This window comes from Panthera leo, chromosome D3 (genome assembly GCF_018350215.1).
Source record: "Panthera leo isolate Ple1 chromosome D3, P.leo_Ple1_pat1.1, whole genome shotgun sequence".
Taxonomy (NCBI): Eukaryota; Metazoa; Chordata; class Mammalia; order Carnivora; family Felidae; genus Panthera; species Panthera leo.
In genome coordinates this window covers 65,147,765-65,163,690 of record NC_056690.1, presented here as the reverse complement: position 1 = coordinate 65,163,690, position 15,926 = coordinate 65,147,765, and the positions used below count along the sequence as shown (strand labels likewise).

At 46.4% G+C, this 15,926-nt stretch overlaps 1 protein-coding gene across 2 annotated transcripts in view; it reads right to left on the bottom strand.

The window, feature by feature from the left end:
* Positions 1 to 15,352, bottom strand: part of SETBP1 (SET binding protein 1) — a 375,264-nt gene extending 359,912 nt beyond the window's left edge. For both annotated transcript variants that reach the window (XM_042911416.1, XM_042911418.1), the window contains exon 1: positions 15,272 to 15,352. The gene's annotated coding sequence lies outside the window, so the exon portion shown is untranslated. The remainder of the gene's footprint in view (positions 1 to 15,271) is intronic.
* Positions 15,353 to 15,926: the final 574 nt, after the last annotated feature.

Genomic DNA, 15,926 nt, shown 5'->3' with positions numbered 1-15,926 from the left:
CCACCTCTCCCATCTGCTCTGCTCCCACAGCACCACCCACATGCAGGCCATCATCAGCTGGACTGTTGCCTTCCAAAGAGACAATATGGTGGAGCTGGCAGAGCCCTTGGCATATTTAACAGGAGTCAAACATGTGGATTCCGTACCTAGTTCTGTCAAGTAGAAGCCCTCATAAGTCCTCTTTCAGCCTCAATGTCTCATCAGCAAGATGGAACAAATGCCTTCCTGGTCTACCTTATTAGGTTATGACTATTATCTTTTTTTTAAATAGAACTACACATGCTCCTTATTAAAAAAAAATTAAAAACATCCACCCCATATGGTCTTAAAGGCAAACAATCTACAAATATACAAGAGTCCCCTGCCTCATTCCTGACCTTCCCCCTCTCACAGAACTCTTCTGTGCCCCCCCCAGCCCCACCTCAGCTCTGTGTCCTGCAAATCCCCATAAGTCATTTCTTCCATCTTTACCTGTAAAAGCATAATCCTCAGACCAGAAACATTTCCCCCTCAAAACTCTGTAGACTGTCTGCTAACATTTGAAATAACAGAAGAGAAAATGCAGGCCAGCCTGGTTTGTTTCCTTTGTAGGCAACTTGTTTTACGCTGTTATAGTTGAAGATCTTTCCTCCATTGTATTAGAATTTTATGAATGACAAAATGAGTACAGTGCAGATCCCTCTCCTTTTATTTTTCCTACAACACGATGAGCCTTTTGGATCTATAGAGGCAGGAATATCCCCTGCGATCATACCTCTTTAACTATTTCTTCTACTCAATGGTTCTGGCTTCTCTCTCAGTTTTTCCTGTAATCCTCACTTTAGCATTCCCATCTATGTCCTCCATTTCCCTCATTTTCTCTCTTACTGTTTTTAATTCTTGATTTTGCATTGTGGGAGAGCAAACCCCAAACTACCCTCCATGATACCAACTTAATTCTATTTTCCGTGTTCCCTTTGTCTATTGCAGATTTTTAATTCTGCTATTACACAGTTTGGATCCCTGCAGGCTTTCTTTACTTCATGCATCTTCCTTTCAGCTGATTCTGATGTTTTTCATCTCTGCACACTCCCTCCCTTTGACTTTGTGCTCCTATCCCACCGGCGGTCATGCTTCTTCCTGTTGCAGATGTCTGGCAGCTTCCTGAAATTCTTATTTTGCAGTTGTAGTAAATAATTTTCATGATACTGTTCCTTTTACCTTATTTGGGTGTTTTCCCCTCTAAGGCCTCCTGTTGGTTCTTGCTCTTTGCTCATGCTGTAAAGGAGAAGAGAGTCATACCAGGTAGTGTTCATCTACAGAAAAAGCACCGGGCAGCTTTTGACTCTACCTTCGGTCCACCTGGAAGGCAATCAAATCCTCGTCTCAGCGCTACTGCTGTTATCAATGATCTCATCATCTAAGTTTCTCTTGAACAGTAATGGCGGTGTGCTGACAGCAGCCTCAAGGGGATCCTGAGAGCCTATCCTATGTCTCTCTTCCCAACTCCACATTCAATGGGGTCAGGCTGGTAGTTTGAAAATTGGCTATGGTAAGAGTGTTTACACCACTGGAATTAGCAAACTTCACAAATAATGGCTTCAAAACAAATCTGCAGAACAGGGTGTTAAGCATTTACTAGAACACCATTGACAGTAGACATCTACCTACTACTGTTTTGCTGGACTATGAGGGCTTCTTCTGCCAGATTCTTTGAAATTCTGAAGAGCTGAAATCCCCAATATGCATTGTGACAAGGGCTCTTTGTGTCCACCTCAGAGCTGAACTTGAGGAGCCATCTCTGCCCAGAAGTCAATGCCCTGCTTCCACCCCTCTCAAACCTCCCTCCTTCAGACTTTTCCATTTGGTTTCTGAAAGCCATAGACTTTGAGGATATGTATAATGATGGTAGGGAGGAAACTATCTTCAGTTGTCTTATTAAAGTTGCCCATGCAGTAGACCGGATGACTGCCAATTTTTCTAGTTGACAGAAATTAGGAGTTTCTGATCTTAGAAGGCAAAGGGTGTAAAAGGATGGAATGTGATCCCACCTAACTACAGATAGGGAAGCTATTGTATGTTAACCTAGGTTCACTGGCCTAATGCTATAAGAACCCCTACTCAAATTCTTTTAAGAGAATTTAAACCAGTCACGATCTGACTGGTTTTGGAGGTGATTCAGTGTTCATCTTTCTTTATGTCACCTAAGGTATTTAGGTGGGGAGTCAGAAGTGGCCTTTCCCATTTGAAAGACTTGGCATGAACCTAGGGTCCTCCTCCAGCCCCCTTGAGTTAATAATGCCTCTTCATTACTCAGGCCCAGGTCTAAAGGCACTTCCCCAAGCTTCACAACCAGATCAGGACTCCCTATTTTGTGCCTTAACAGCACAGAGGTTTTCTTCACTAGCATTTATTATATTTTATAAATGCATGTGCCACTCATGGGTGCAACTCTGCACCCCGCCTCCTCCTGCACTAGACAGTATGCCCCTGAGGGTAAAAGCTAGTCTATTTGGCTCATCATGGAGTCCCCAGAGCCTGGCACAGCTCCTGATCCATGGAGCAATACTCCAAATCATTCACTGAGGAAATGCTGAATAAGAGAATGTGTCAAAGGCCACCAAGCACCATTTGACTCAGGTGCCCATGACTCTGAGTGATCTGCCCCTGAAATCCTTCCTGCTGCAGAAATACCCAGAGTAAATGCACCATAAACTCTGATAAATCGATCAAGTGACCCAACCCTCACCCAGCTCTCAATCAGTGAGGGCAACATAGCTCTGCTACCATGGCTCTCTCTAACCCTGCAAACACACCAGTGGTCTACAGTGAAAAATGAAGGTCAGACTCAGTGGCTTTTTTATACCACATATCTGGATGGTACCTTCCTATCCACAGATCACCTCCTCCAAGCATTGCTCCTGAGTTCTGCACCCACCAATTTCCCCAATAGTGTCTGCTGAGCTGTGGCTTCCCCAAAGTCCCCTGATTTGCATTGATTCATGGGATTCCCTACTAATTCCTCCAGCTGACCTTTCTCCTCTCTCCACACTGTAACCTCTAAGTCATTCTTCAGGATTTGCCTCAAGTTTCACATTCTTCATGAAGGCTGGCTGAAACTTCCTTTTCTATTCCTTTCCCCTTGTATGTATACACACACACGCGCGCGCGCGCACACACACACACACACACACACACACACACACTTACACTCACAGATGGTCTTGCTCTCACTTCCCTGAGCATTCTGCTACAGAGCATTTGGCAAACTACTGCAATGTTCCATGTACTTATTTCTCTCTCCCACCAGACCAGGAACTCCACAAGGGTCGGAGCTGGGTTTTACATGGATCTCTGACACAGTTCAGAGCACAATGAGCATACACAGTAAGGATCCAACAGCAAGTGTCCAAGCTATGTTTCCGCTTGAAAAGAAGAATGGAAGCAGCACCAATCTGATGTCACATATTTAGATTACTTAGCCTCTCTTTCCCACTTAGTAACTGTTCCTAGAAAATATGTTTACACTGTTCAAGTCTCATTTGGAAACTGGGTTATAATCCTACCTCAAGGGTTGTTTTGAGAAGTAATTGAAGATTAAATAAGATAATTATGAAAGAACATGTTGGGATCACCATAGTGGACACTCAAATATTTTGTTAAATTTGATTTACTTCCATAGCCTGTGTCATTTAAGCTAGTGTTTGGCTAATTGCTGCCTCTCTTCACAGATCCCAAGTAAAGCCAGAGGGGACAGGGGTTGGAGGCCAACCTCCCCAATCTCCCTATACAATAGGAAGCACAGACAAATAGTTTAATTTGCACCTGGTAACTTAAGTGTTTGCTATTGTTTTGACTATTGCTTTTCTTCTTCTTCCCAATTTGTCTTATGGAGGAAACTGACTTGGTTTAGTCACAAATTACAGGCTCAATTCCCTGCTCTGCCATCTGGTGCTAGGTGGCCTTGGACAAGTTCCTTTTTTTTCCCTGGGTCTCCCCATCCCCGTCTTCAGAATGAAGGGGTGCAATAACATAAACTGTGGCTCCTTCAGCTCTGACATTCTCAGCTGCTAAGCCTTATCTCCTGAACTTGACAACCAGAGTCTTTCAAAGTCTGGGCTGGTTCTTTCAACTTCCTTCTAGATCCTGCTGGTTCTATGGCTCCCTCTGACTGAACTTCATGCAAAACTAAGGATCAGTCCCTGTGTTCAGGGATCTCCATGATAGGGAGAGAAGCCGAATCAAACTTCTGAGGCCTAAGGCTGGCACATTTTCCATTAACCAACAGTTCCAGCTCTAGCTTCAAAAATAGTGCCTCCTCTGGGAACCAATAACACAACACAACAGCATGAGCCTTAGAGCCTCTGGAGAAAGATCTGTATAGCTCTGGCTGGGCCAATCCCCAAGTTCGTAGGGCAAGTTCTACCTCTGGCATATCATCTGTTGCCTGTGTTTCTCCATGCAGTTGAGGAAAGCACACACTCACCGTGAAAGAGGTGGTAAATACAACCAATGATCTCAACAGGTATTATGAGTTTAATCAAGACAGCAGCCCTGCAATACAGAAGACCTATTTTCATTTTACAGATGTAGAAATAATGGCCCAGAGAGGGTAACACTTTGCTCAAGGGCCCATATTACCTACACCAGATCCACAATCAAATCCAGGGTTTATAAGATTCCAAAGCCTGTACTCTTACGTTTACATGATAATGTCTCTAAAACACAAAGTGATACCCCTAGCTACTTCTACAGATATGAGCTCCAAGACCAGTCTGCCACCTGACTTTTCATTTTACTTCCAAATCCTGAGTATCAGTTTTCTCACCTGCCCTCCAAGTCTTTTCACCAAACTTTACAAAGACAATAGTAAATAGCATATGCAGAATAGCACCTAAAAGGTGAAATACGGCAAAATGTAAGAAGTAACTGTAGTCATAGTATTTCCTGTCCAAATAGAGTAGAGAGAGCCACCTGGCAAAGAAAATGATCCTACGTTTTAACATGCATCTAGTTAGTATATAACGAGTGCTTTAACTTTTTTATTTAACCCTGAGATGTGCCCATTTTAAAGAAAAGAAAACTGGAGTTGAGAAATTAATTAAAGTCACTGAGATGGTGCTCTTTGACTCCAAATGTCATTTGTTTTCCACTCACTCATCATGCCACCCGTCTTCAAATACCCAGAGTTAGCAGCCACTTAAACTCTGGTCCTCCACCGTGCCATTTGTAAACTGGGGATGAAAATGATAGACTTACGTGAAGGCAATGGAGATAAACTAAACAATCCAACAAATAATAAACTCGACAGTTTTTCTCTCAAGGGTCTCTAATTCTGACCCCACTACCTGTTCAGTCCTAATTCAAATTCCTCGACTTCTCAACCATCTGATTCCACAATCGCTTTGCTTACTGTCATTTGAGCATAAAGTATAATTTGACACCTACATGCTTGTGCTTCTTCCACAAAGGAGATGTTAGGTATACCAGAGCTAAACAAATATTAGCTCCATTCCCTTCCTTTATGATATTTCTCCTTCAGGAATCTTGAACTGCCATTTAATACCGCACTGTTACCAAAACTTGTATGTCTTTCCTCCAATTATACATTAAACTCCTGTTGATAAATGCCAGTATCAGAGCATTTTTACTCTCCAGAGTGGCTGATTCCCATTCTAAATGCTCGTATATAGTTTTATTTTTTGTTCTGAAAATACCTCTTTTGAACACCAGACTGAAGAGTTGGTAGCTAACAATACCAATGGTAGATTGGACAGTCAGATGTCAGGGTTCTGTCCTGTGTGTTATGTGTGAAAGTTCTCTGACTGGCACATCCTTCTGCTCCTCACATCTATTCCCCTGGCATTCTGAAAACTCTGGTCATGGCTCCCATCTCAACATGCAGCCTTGGCTTTTTTCTCACAGGACCCCCATTTCATCTGTCTGGCCATCTGACATTCCACAGAACCCTGGTCTCTGAGAAGTGATCTTCCTTCTGCCTCTATATTCTCAAGTTGAGCTTCTTCTCTGCAGCTCTGAACCTATGCAAGACTGTCCCATTGTTCAGGACTCAGCCCAAGCCCCACCTAGTCCCTGAAGCTTTCTGGGATCTGTCCAATGCCAGCGGTTCTGGCCTTCCCTGGACTCCCAATACAGTTCAGTTAGCCTTAGATAACTGCCTTTCATGAGTTCTTATGAAGTCTTCCACCAGACTGAGGGCAGAGACAATGTCCTCTCCATCTCTTGGTGTCCTTGCCTCCCCACCCCCAGCACCCATCAGAGTCTCATCACATTCATATTTAAATGTCAATGAGTGTACAAAGTCGGTTGAATCAGAGGGCTGAAAACTTAACGAGTTTGAATGAAAACTATGGACAGCTAGATTGGGTCCAACTTAGAGACCTTGTCCTTCCCACTGAGAAGTCCTCAGACCATCAAGATGCCTCCTATGGGCTGATGATCAGCCCCTCAATATCAGCCAGTTGGACCTTGTCATCAGGGGCACCCTGCTCCTGCCAGTTGCAGTACTTGTTCATGATTAGCATCCATTTGTGTGTGCGTGTGCGTGTGCGTGTGCGTGTACGTGTGTGTGTGTGTGTGTGTGTGGCAATTCCAAACTTACATTTGAACTTTGTCCCACCTCCGTTCCTGTGTCAAAGCTATTTTATCCACTAAGAATATCCCCTTATTCCAATGCTACTGTCAAACCCAATACCACATCCTCCTCGAAGCCTTCCCCGACTGCTCCTGATCACACAAATAGCATAATTCCATTAGATCATACTCCGACTTTGGCTGCAGACTGAAGCTTTCCTTTTGAGCTATGCATGTCTCTACGGATATACTATCCACTCTCCAAGGGCAAAAGCCATGTCTCATGGACCTTTTCCACTGAAAAGTGTCAGGAACAATGGCTCACACAGCAGCAATGTTGAGATTTTAATAGATATTTGTGGATCAAAAAACTCACTGTAAGTGAGCTCTTGAGAACAAAGTGATGAGCAGAAAGAAGGCCCACATGGCTCTGACATCATATTATTGTTTTTAGCCACCATTATTAACCAAATTAAGTATTAATTTAATACTTAAAAAAATCAACGTCTCATAGCTCAAATAACAATAGGTCACAGAAAGAGCCACTAACCACTGCAAGGAACTTGCCATCCAGATTTCATTATTCTGCTACAAACACAACAATGGTGCCCCACGGCTTCTGATGAGCATTCTCAGGCTACTATGTTGGATCCATCAAGTTCAGCATCTCCAGTCTTCCCATCTCTCCAGCTCCAACCCCAATTTCAAACCCAAGCAGTTTTTTCTACTGACAGAATTGCAAATCTTTGGCAGACAGAAGGAAAAATGAAGAAATTGTTCTTCACCAAGTTAGGCTAATAGTGTTGCCTGGTTTTCCCCCTATCCCAAGTAAATCCTAGAATAAAAGTAACTGCCACGTCTTGGTAGCTTATAGAACCTCCCTCTTCCTAAATATCCAACCAGGTGTTCCTTGGTGAGTAGGTAAGAATTCCCACTGAACTTTCAGAGGGCTTCAGATCAAAGCTCAATTTTCCTGATCCCAACCCACCCCAAATCACAGAGGCTTCTGGCTTCGGAAAAACTGGGGATCGTTCCCTTTGACCTCAAAATGCACAGAAACCAATCACCAGCTGTTATGGAACCCTGGCCAATGCAGGACAGACTCTGCTGTGGGGATGGAGAGGACATCCCAGAAGCACAGGCATAGCCTGTGCCCAGCCTACATGCCCAAAAATAACACCCAGCCCCCCAGATCCACGAGGGCTGTGGAGTAGCCACAGCAGAGATTCCAGATGCTTACTTAGCACAGGAGGCAGTAGCAGAGCCCAGATAGGGAATATTACACTCCAGATTTTCTAAACTGTCTGCATCAGCTCCCTCTACTCCACTCAGTTATCTCACCAAAGGGGGCCAGTATTCAAAAAAGATGTAGAGAATCAATCTTTTTCTTCCTTCCACATGATTCTTTATCTTATTATTTATGATACTTCTTCACACTTAGCTCACCATCCATCTCAGCCTCTCCCTGTCCCTGTCCTCCAAGTCTGGCTCTCTGGTTCTAACTGGGGAACTTCTGCTGACCCTATTTCCATTTCTAGAGCTCTTCTACCACAGCAAGCACTTAGCAAAAGGCACAACTCCTCAGTGGGATTGGTTTGGATGGTTGCTGGGCTGCCATTAAATGGGTCTGAGAAGCTCTGAGCTTAAAAAAAAAAAAAAAGCTTCAAAACTCCTAGGACACTTCTAGCTATAGGATCACAAAATTTCAGAATGGCCCCCTCCATCCATAGCAACCAAACTCATTCACTTCGAGGTGCCCCAAGCTAAGAAGGTGTCCCCCATCATACGCTAACGGGTGGCCAGCCCAGCATGCAGTCTGCCTCTCAGGAGCCCTTCCCGGAACTGAGCACATTTCTCTGCTCTGGCTTCCTTTCCAGTGCGGCCAGCCTCACTGTCACCGAGGAGCAGGGAAGCACTGGGATTAAAGTAACAAAGAAGATTGCACGGTTAAGTACCAAAAGAAGTGTGGTGGACAAAAATGCAACCGGAATTTTCAGAGAAAAGTCAAGAGCTATGTGTGCTAGTGTGGCAATGAGCCTCTAGTAGGCACTTAATAAATATTTGATGATTGAATGAATGAGTGAATCAGTGACTGTTAGGATGTGCACGTGGTAAAACATCATTATCTCTTAGGCTTCGAGGGAGAAACAGAGTGGGTGACTGCCCCTGAAAGATGGCCAAAAGTATAAAAAGCCATTAACATAAGTGGTTATTATTCACTTTGTTTAAGAGGCCTTCATTGTGTTGTTGACAGTGCAGAGCTTTGGTATACCTTAAACAACATTTACTTTTAATATCCTATCTTTGCATAAAGTCTGTGATTCATGCATGCAACAGAAATCACTCTTAAGTAGGAACAGGGCTTTGTGGGCAAACCTGGCTCCTTTCTTTAAGGATTCACACAGCCTAGGGCGGTAGTGACAACAAACAGCAAAGCAGCATGAGCTGGTTGCCAAGCAAGTGCTTTATACCTGAAGTGCTCTAGAGACCAGGGTGCAGAGCTGAGAGCTGGTCTGATATCCTAAGAGGTAAATGCTCTGACTAAAAGGGACCAATCAAGATACCTTCCAGAGAGGAGGCAGAAACAAAGAGTGAACTCAGGTGCAGAGGTGGACTCCTATACAGAGGGCCCAAGGTGAGTGAAGAAACCAGGCTGATGGGAGCAGAAGCCAGCAAGTGTTGTGTAAAATGGGGTTCACTGGAGAACACTACCAGGTGCTTAGTGCAGGTTGCTGGACAGGACAAGCCGGGAATCATGAGAGAGAGAAAGAGAAGCAATCTAAAGGAGGCAGGGAGCAAATGGACTGTGAAAAGCTTTCCTGATTCTAGACAACCTACACGGTTCTCTGGGACAGAGGCAATCTTGCTATGAGCTCTTTTCTTGAGGGAGGCTAAACACTGTCCTGAATGTCACTGCTCAGCCACTAGGGCTCCCTACGGAGAACCTCCCCCTCACTCTCTCCAGCTTGCCCTAACTCTCTGTGCACCTCCGTATCTTTTTTTCTTTTCTTCTTCTCATTCCTAATGCTAAGAGCATTTGCTGAGTGCCTATACACCTGCGAGTCCAAACTGCATCTTATCTGAGACTTTGAGTCTTAGATGTGCATGACATATACAAGGCCTCCAATAATTCAACTGATTTATACACACACACACACACACACACACACACACACACACATTTTTCTTGTGAGTCAACTCAAGAACAGAAAACAAGTATTCCCTGACTGTCTTAGAACACAAGGGCCCCTGTTGGCATTTCTGGTCACACCAAAGGGTTATTAATCTCTGGGCTATGGTGACAATAATCCCAGGCACCAGTTTCCAGGAGGCAGCATGGAAATCCTCTCAGAGTTCAATTACAGAAATTAGCTGGTATTATTTAATCCTTACAATGCCTGTGAAGTAGGCAAGCTAAGCATCTTTATCCCTATTTTCCTGATTAGGTTACTGAGGCTCAAAGAAGTTAAATAACTTGCCAGGGGCCATTTAACTGGGAAGTAGCAAGGACAGGATCCAAAGCAGATCTTGTCACTTCAGGTGACACTTCACACTTTAACACAGCCATCCGGTCCCAGGTGGGCCACCACCTTGTGTCATTTCAGCAAGTCACAATGTCAATTGCTTCATCTTCTGAATGGGGATAAACTCCTTATCTGGCCTCCCCCCTTAGAAGAATCAAGGGGGCTGATGTGATACGAAGCTATCTTGAAAAGAACAAAGACCGGGGCACCTGGGTGGCTCGGTCAGTTGAGTGTCCGACTTCGGCTCAGGTCATGATCTCGCGGTCTGTGAGTTCGAGCCCCGCGTCGGGCTCTGTGCTGACAGCTCAGAGCCTGGAGCCTGTTTCAGATTCTCTGTCTCCCTCTCTCTCTGCCCCTCCCCGTTCACTCTCTGTCTCAAAAATAAATAAGCGTTAAAAAAAAAAATTAAAAAAAAAAAAAAAAGAAAAGAACAAAGACCTATGCATATATATGAAAGGGAGTACTTTTGATGGGAGAAGTTGGGTAAGGCAAACATTTCTCCAAGCTGGCCAAGTTCTGCACCTGTTATCTGCTCACCATTCATCCTTATCCCTCCCCAACACTTGGAAGGGTAGAAGCCTCAGCTTGCCTGGGGTCAGTTCAGCTGGCTTTACCTACGATTATTTCTCATGGGTCTGCTGATCACAATCCATCATCAGTTCCTGGGAGGGCTGCCTGCTTCCTCCCCAGGTGTTCTGTGGACTTCAGGGCTGTTCACACTCTCTGCTTCACCCCGGCATCATTTGCTCTGAACCAGATAGGAAGTCAACTGGGAGTTTCTAAGCCAAAGGCCACTGAAAAAAAAAATGTTCCTTCAACTTTGGAGGGTATCCTCTATGGATAAGGAAAAGAAAAAAAAAAAAAAAAAACCCCTCTGAAAGGGACTCTGCTCTGACCAGAAACTTTGAAAGATGGTTGGAACTTCCATTTGAAGACTCTAAGGGCCCACTAACTTGCACTCAGCCATCTAAGGTTACCAGTACCCCCCCAAACTTCATATTGCCCCAACTTGGTATGTCTAAGTGGGCATCAGAATCTAGTTGAAGGCTAAGGGAAAATGGAAATGAAAACCTGCAGCAAAACAAAACTTTAGGTTGGCATCTATCCCCCAAATTCATGAAGTAGTACATTCTGTGGACACCTTGTATTTCCTTTTCTGCATTTATCAAGTGTTAGGTTGATGAAAGTGACTGAAGCTTGATGAAAATTTGGTGAAATACCAGGGTTGCCTTTAGAAACAGTTCTAGATGAATCTTAAACCTATGTCCATATGTACGACGGTAATCCTGGCCTCAACCATTTTGAGAAGCTCACCAGGTTTCATAACAGACCACAGAACAGGAGTGAAGTTGGATACTTGTTCTCTTCATTGCAAGAACCCAAGGACCAAGCACAGTGGTATGCAGCAAGGATTCTGTGAGGCTTCCTTTTTTCCAGGGAAGGGCTGTCCCACTCCAGGGTAAGAGCAGCCCCCGTCCTGCCCCCCACCGGCCCCCCACCCATAGACCTCTCCCACACAGTGGGTCCCTGAATAAACTCAATAACATCATCCCATTTTTTAAGGCACTGCTACTCCTGACAATTCTAATGTATTAATAATAATTTACCCCATTCTTCTGGCAAGGGCAGAACTGAAGCAACTTGAAATGCCATCAGCAAAAAATTATTTATTTCCCATTCCTGAGCAGAGAGAAAACAAGGTCTCATTGGCTGGGTCTGCCTTCAATAGCTTTCTGGTTTCAATTAAAACTTCAAGTCTCCAAGGGAAAAACTGGCATTCTGGGAGGCTGAGGCCCAGCCAAGTTTCAGTGTCTCTGCAAGAATCAAGAAAGGACATCCCATCCATCTAGCCACTTCTCATCTTCCTCCTTTTGCATATTACAGAGAAGCTTCGAAGCAGAGATTGAAGTACAACTAAAAATAATGACCGGCTTGAGAGAACTCTCCTAGAGGTATATTTTTGTGCCAGAGAAGTATTGATTCAGCCCCTAATGGAATTGAAAGTCAAGATAACAGCAGAAAGGGAATCAGGGATCCAGAGGAAATGCCTACCTATTTATTTCTTCTTCGGCAAACTCCTGCCTCCTGCCTCTCCCCACCTACCTTTCTCAACTAAATTCTACAAAGATTCCACGCACTGTTTTCTGTCTCCCAACCCTCACTGGGGTTAGGTGATTTACAAAGTAGCTTGCTGTGAATAATGTGAGTACATGACCAGAAGCCCTGATGGCACCAAAGAGGCTCCTCAGTTCACTCAGGGATACCCCTAGGATTCCCCCGTGTGAAGTCCAGAACTGGGCCTGCCCAGCAGCGCCTTCCTATGTAACATTATGATGTTAACGTACAAAAGATCGGATTACAGCCCTTCACTTGCCTAGCCCATTTATGAACATATAAGGCAGTTGATATTTTCTCCTAAGCCAGAAGTGGCCCTCTCCTACCATACCGCTGCTTCTCGGCCACTCCCCCTTATGTTCACTACAAGCCCTCCCCTCCCCCACCTCCAGTTTGTTTATTCCAGTGACACGTCTATTTTCCCAACTCCGGGAGACGAGTCCGTTTCCCTCCTCTGGCTCCCGATCACATTCCCTCACCACCTCCTCCCCCAGCCCAGCTCAGGTTACTAGAGTGGCTAGCAGCGCCCACAGCCCAGCTTTTGCACCAATTCTACTTCCCAAGACGAGGAATTTTTTTTCTTACTGGGGGAGGGGAGATCTAGTGCAAAGCAGCACTTTCAGAGTACCTGGTCTCCCTATCTTCTTAGACTACCTTCCCTAAGTTTACAAATACTCTGTGCTTAACCACACTCGTCGGATCTGTCCTAACGCCCGTCTCTGGTAGGAGGCAATCCCATTAAGCACAGAGGAAAGCAGAACATCTTCAGCTACACTCTGAAGCCTTGGACAACCGTGTCAGGGCAGGAGATCAAGCCTCCCCGAGGGAGTCTTGGGAGTCTGGGATGGTGGAAGCCACAGAAAGGAGGAGAAAGGGGAGGGAATGACCAGGGATTGTAAACTGGCTACATTTTAAAGAGCTACAAACTTTCTCCTCCCTCACACGCCCCTGGCCAGTTTGGCCCCGCCTCCCCATCCCAGCCAGACAACATCTAACTGGGGTGAGCAAAGGAAACTCTCCCAGAGGGTCCAGGTCTGGCCCCAGTGTTGCAGATATGGCCTGCACAGAACAACACCCTTCCTCTCTACGTCCCTCTTCTCTACTACACTCCTGTCTCCACCTCCCAAGACACACACACGTTTGCAAACGAAGATGAGTTTGAATGGGGGTAAATCAGATTTACCTGAGTGAACTACTAGAGGGTAAGAGGTGGGGCCCCAACAGCAAGATAGTTTTAGTGACAGCTACTTTATAAAACTAGTTTTTTGTATGAATCTACAGGAAAAGAAGAAAAACAGGAAACAGAGTAAAGGAATGAAAAGGAAGAGAACAAAAAAAAAATAATGTTATTGAAAAACAAGTAGTATTAGATTTCCTTAAAGACCACGGACTCCAACCAAACTTTAGGGGAAAAGGTGTGGATAGTGGAGGGTAGGGGGTGAGGGCGTGGAAAGAAAAGTAGCTGTTGTAGAATTCCAGAATAAACTGCCCTTTTGGAAGAGTTTCTGAGGCGATAAAGAGACACACAAATTGGCCTTTTAGTATTAGACGCCAACCATGAGATTATCAGGACAGTTTATTTGAAGCGGAAACGAATCGGAAATCCTTCCCTCAACAGTCCTTTCAGATGGATATACACACCCTCAGAACCCACACAGACACACAAAAAGAATAAATGCAGCATCAGGGGGCAATAAGAACCCCCTCCCCACAACTCCCCCAGTACCTCTAGCCTCATCTTCTACTTCCAAATGCACAACTTTCCGATCTCCAAAGAAAATATTCCCAGTTGGATCCGATTTCAGAATTGTTGTAAGCGTGTGGGTCAAGGGAGGAGGGGTGTTTGCAGCGTGTAGGGGAGGGGGACTGGAAGACAGCATTTAGGCAGTCACTTATTTTTTTAGAAGCAGCATGCTCTACCGATCAGAAATTGCTATTACCCAGCAAGGCTTCCATCACAAACAGACACCCCAAACAGCATCACCGTTATCACCATCTTGCTAAAGATCTGCCCAGTCCAGTTTACCTGACTTTGTCTCTGTGGAACTTCTCAGACAGTATTTTAGCCAAAGAGATAATGGTTTGAAAGACAAAAACAATAAATCGATACTGAAGGGCTCCCTTTCCGGAGTGATTTCCCACTGGAAACCACCGAACGGGGAAGCCTGCCGTTAATTCTCAAGCCCAGGGCTCCTCTAGAAACACACACAATGCGTGCTTTCAAAAAAAAAAAAAAAAAAAAAAAAAAAAAAAAAAAGGCATTCGTCTGCTTTTAAGGGAATTCCTGTCTTTTCAGAGTCCCAAAACCGGAGAGCACGAGACAGAGACTCAGATCCATTGATTAAGATTTTAAGAGAAAGACTAACACACAGCCACAACACAAGCACACACCAACCTTCGCCGGCTGGACCACTTCTTCCCTGTTCTTCTTTCTATTAACGACACGTTAGATTCTGATACATCCCCCCCCCCCCAAATATCCAACTAGGTTACAATGTAGCTCTCTAGCTCCACTTAACCTGCAAGTTACAAAGAGACCCCCCAAAATAATATATATGTCTACCTATCCTGCTGCCTTCCCACCTCTTTCCCTACCCCCTCCCCCTCTCGAGTCCACTCCACCAACGCCAAACCCGCCAGCCCAGGCAGCCGGCGGCAGGACCGAGGGAGGGTGCAAAAGGCGGGGGGGGGGGGGGGGGGGGGGGGGGCGGGGGGGGGAATCAGATTAGGCGAAACTCAATAAGCGACCAGCCTTCCAGCCCGACGCTTCCACTATCGCCGCCGCCAACGGGCCACTCCAAATGAGCCAGCATCGCTGCCCACCCGCGGGCGGGCCGGAATCGCGCCCATCCTCCGCAGCCTGGCGGGGACCGGCATCCCGCCCCCTCGGCCCCGTCTCCCCTTTCCCGCCCGGTGCAAAGTCAAAGCCCCGGCGAGGCGACGTTAACTTTTGCATACAGGGCACACACACCGCCCCCGGCCCCGGGCGTGCGGGGGCCCGGGGCGCCGCGGGAGGCTGGGCGCCGTGCTCCCGGGCCAAGGTCGCCGCGCGTGCTCACCCATGTCCCGGCGGCTCCGGATCCGCTGGCCCCGGTGCTCGCTCAGATCCCGGCTCCCGTCGCTTGCCCGAGCCCCCAAAGGTGCTGCTGCGGCAACTCCATGGCGATGAGCATCTGTCAAACCGCGAGCCGCGGGCGGGCCGCCCTCGCTCGGGGGGCGCCGGGGCCCCCGGGCGCGCGGAGGCGGCGGCGAGCGGCGGGCGCCCCGGCCGGCCCCGCGCTTCCCGCCCGGCGCGGCCGCCTCCGCCGCGCCACCGATTTATGGAGAGAGATATCAAGGGGGAAAATGGCGTCTCCGGAGCCCGAGGAGTCCTGGAGTAATCACATTCACACACACACACGCCCGCACGCACACACACTCGCACACACTCGCACACAGGCGCGCGGCGAGCCCGGCTAATTTTAGCAGGAGCCAAAAAAAAAAAAAAAAAAAAAATTATATATATATATATATATATCTCAGTCTCTCCGATCAATGCTATTTTTTTCCCCCCCTTTCTTCAAAGGATGGATTGGAGCTTTAAAAAATGTTGCCGGGTTTGGGCTCGCAGGAGGCGGCGCGCGGAGGGCGAGGGCGCTTTTGCTGAGCTGTGCAGTTCGGTCCGCGGCGCCGGGCGGCCCTGCCCGCCCGCTCGTCCGCCCGCGGTCGCTAGTG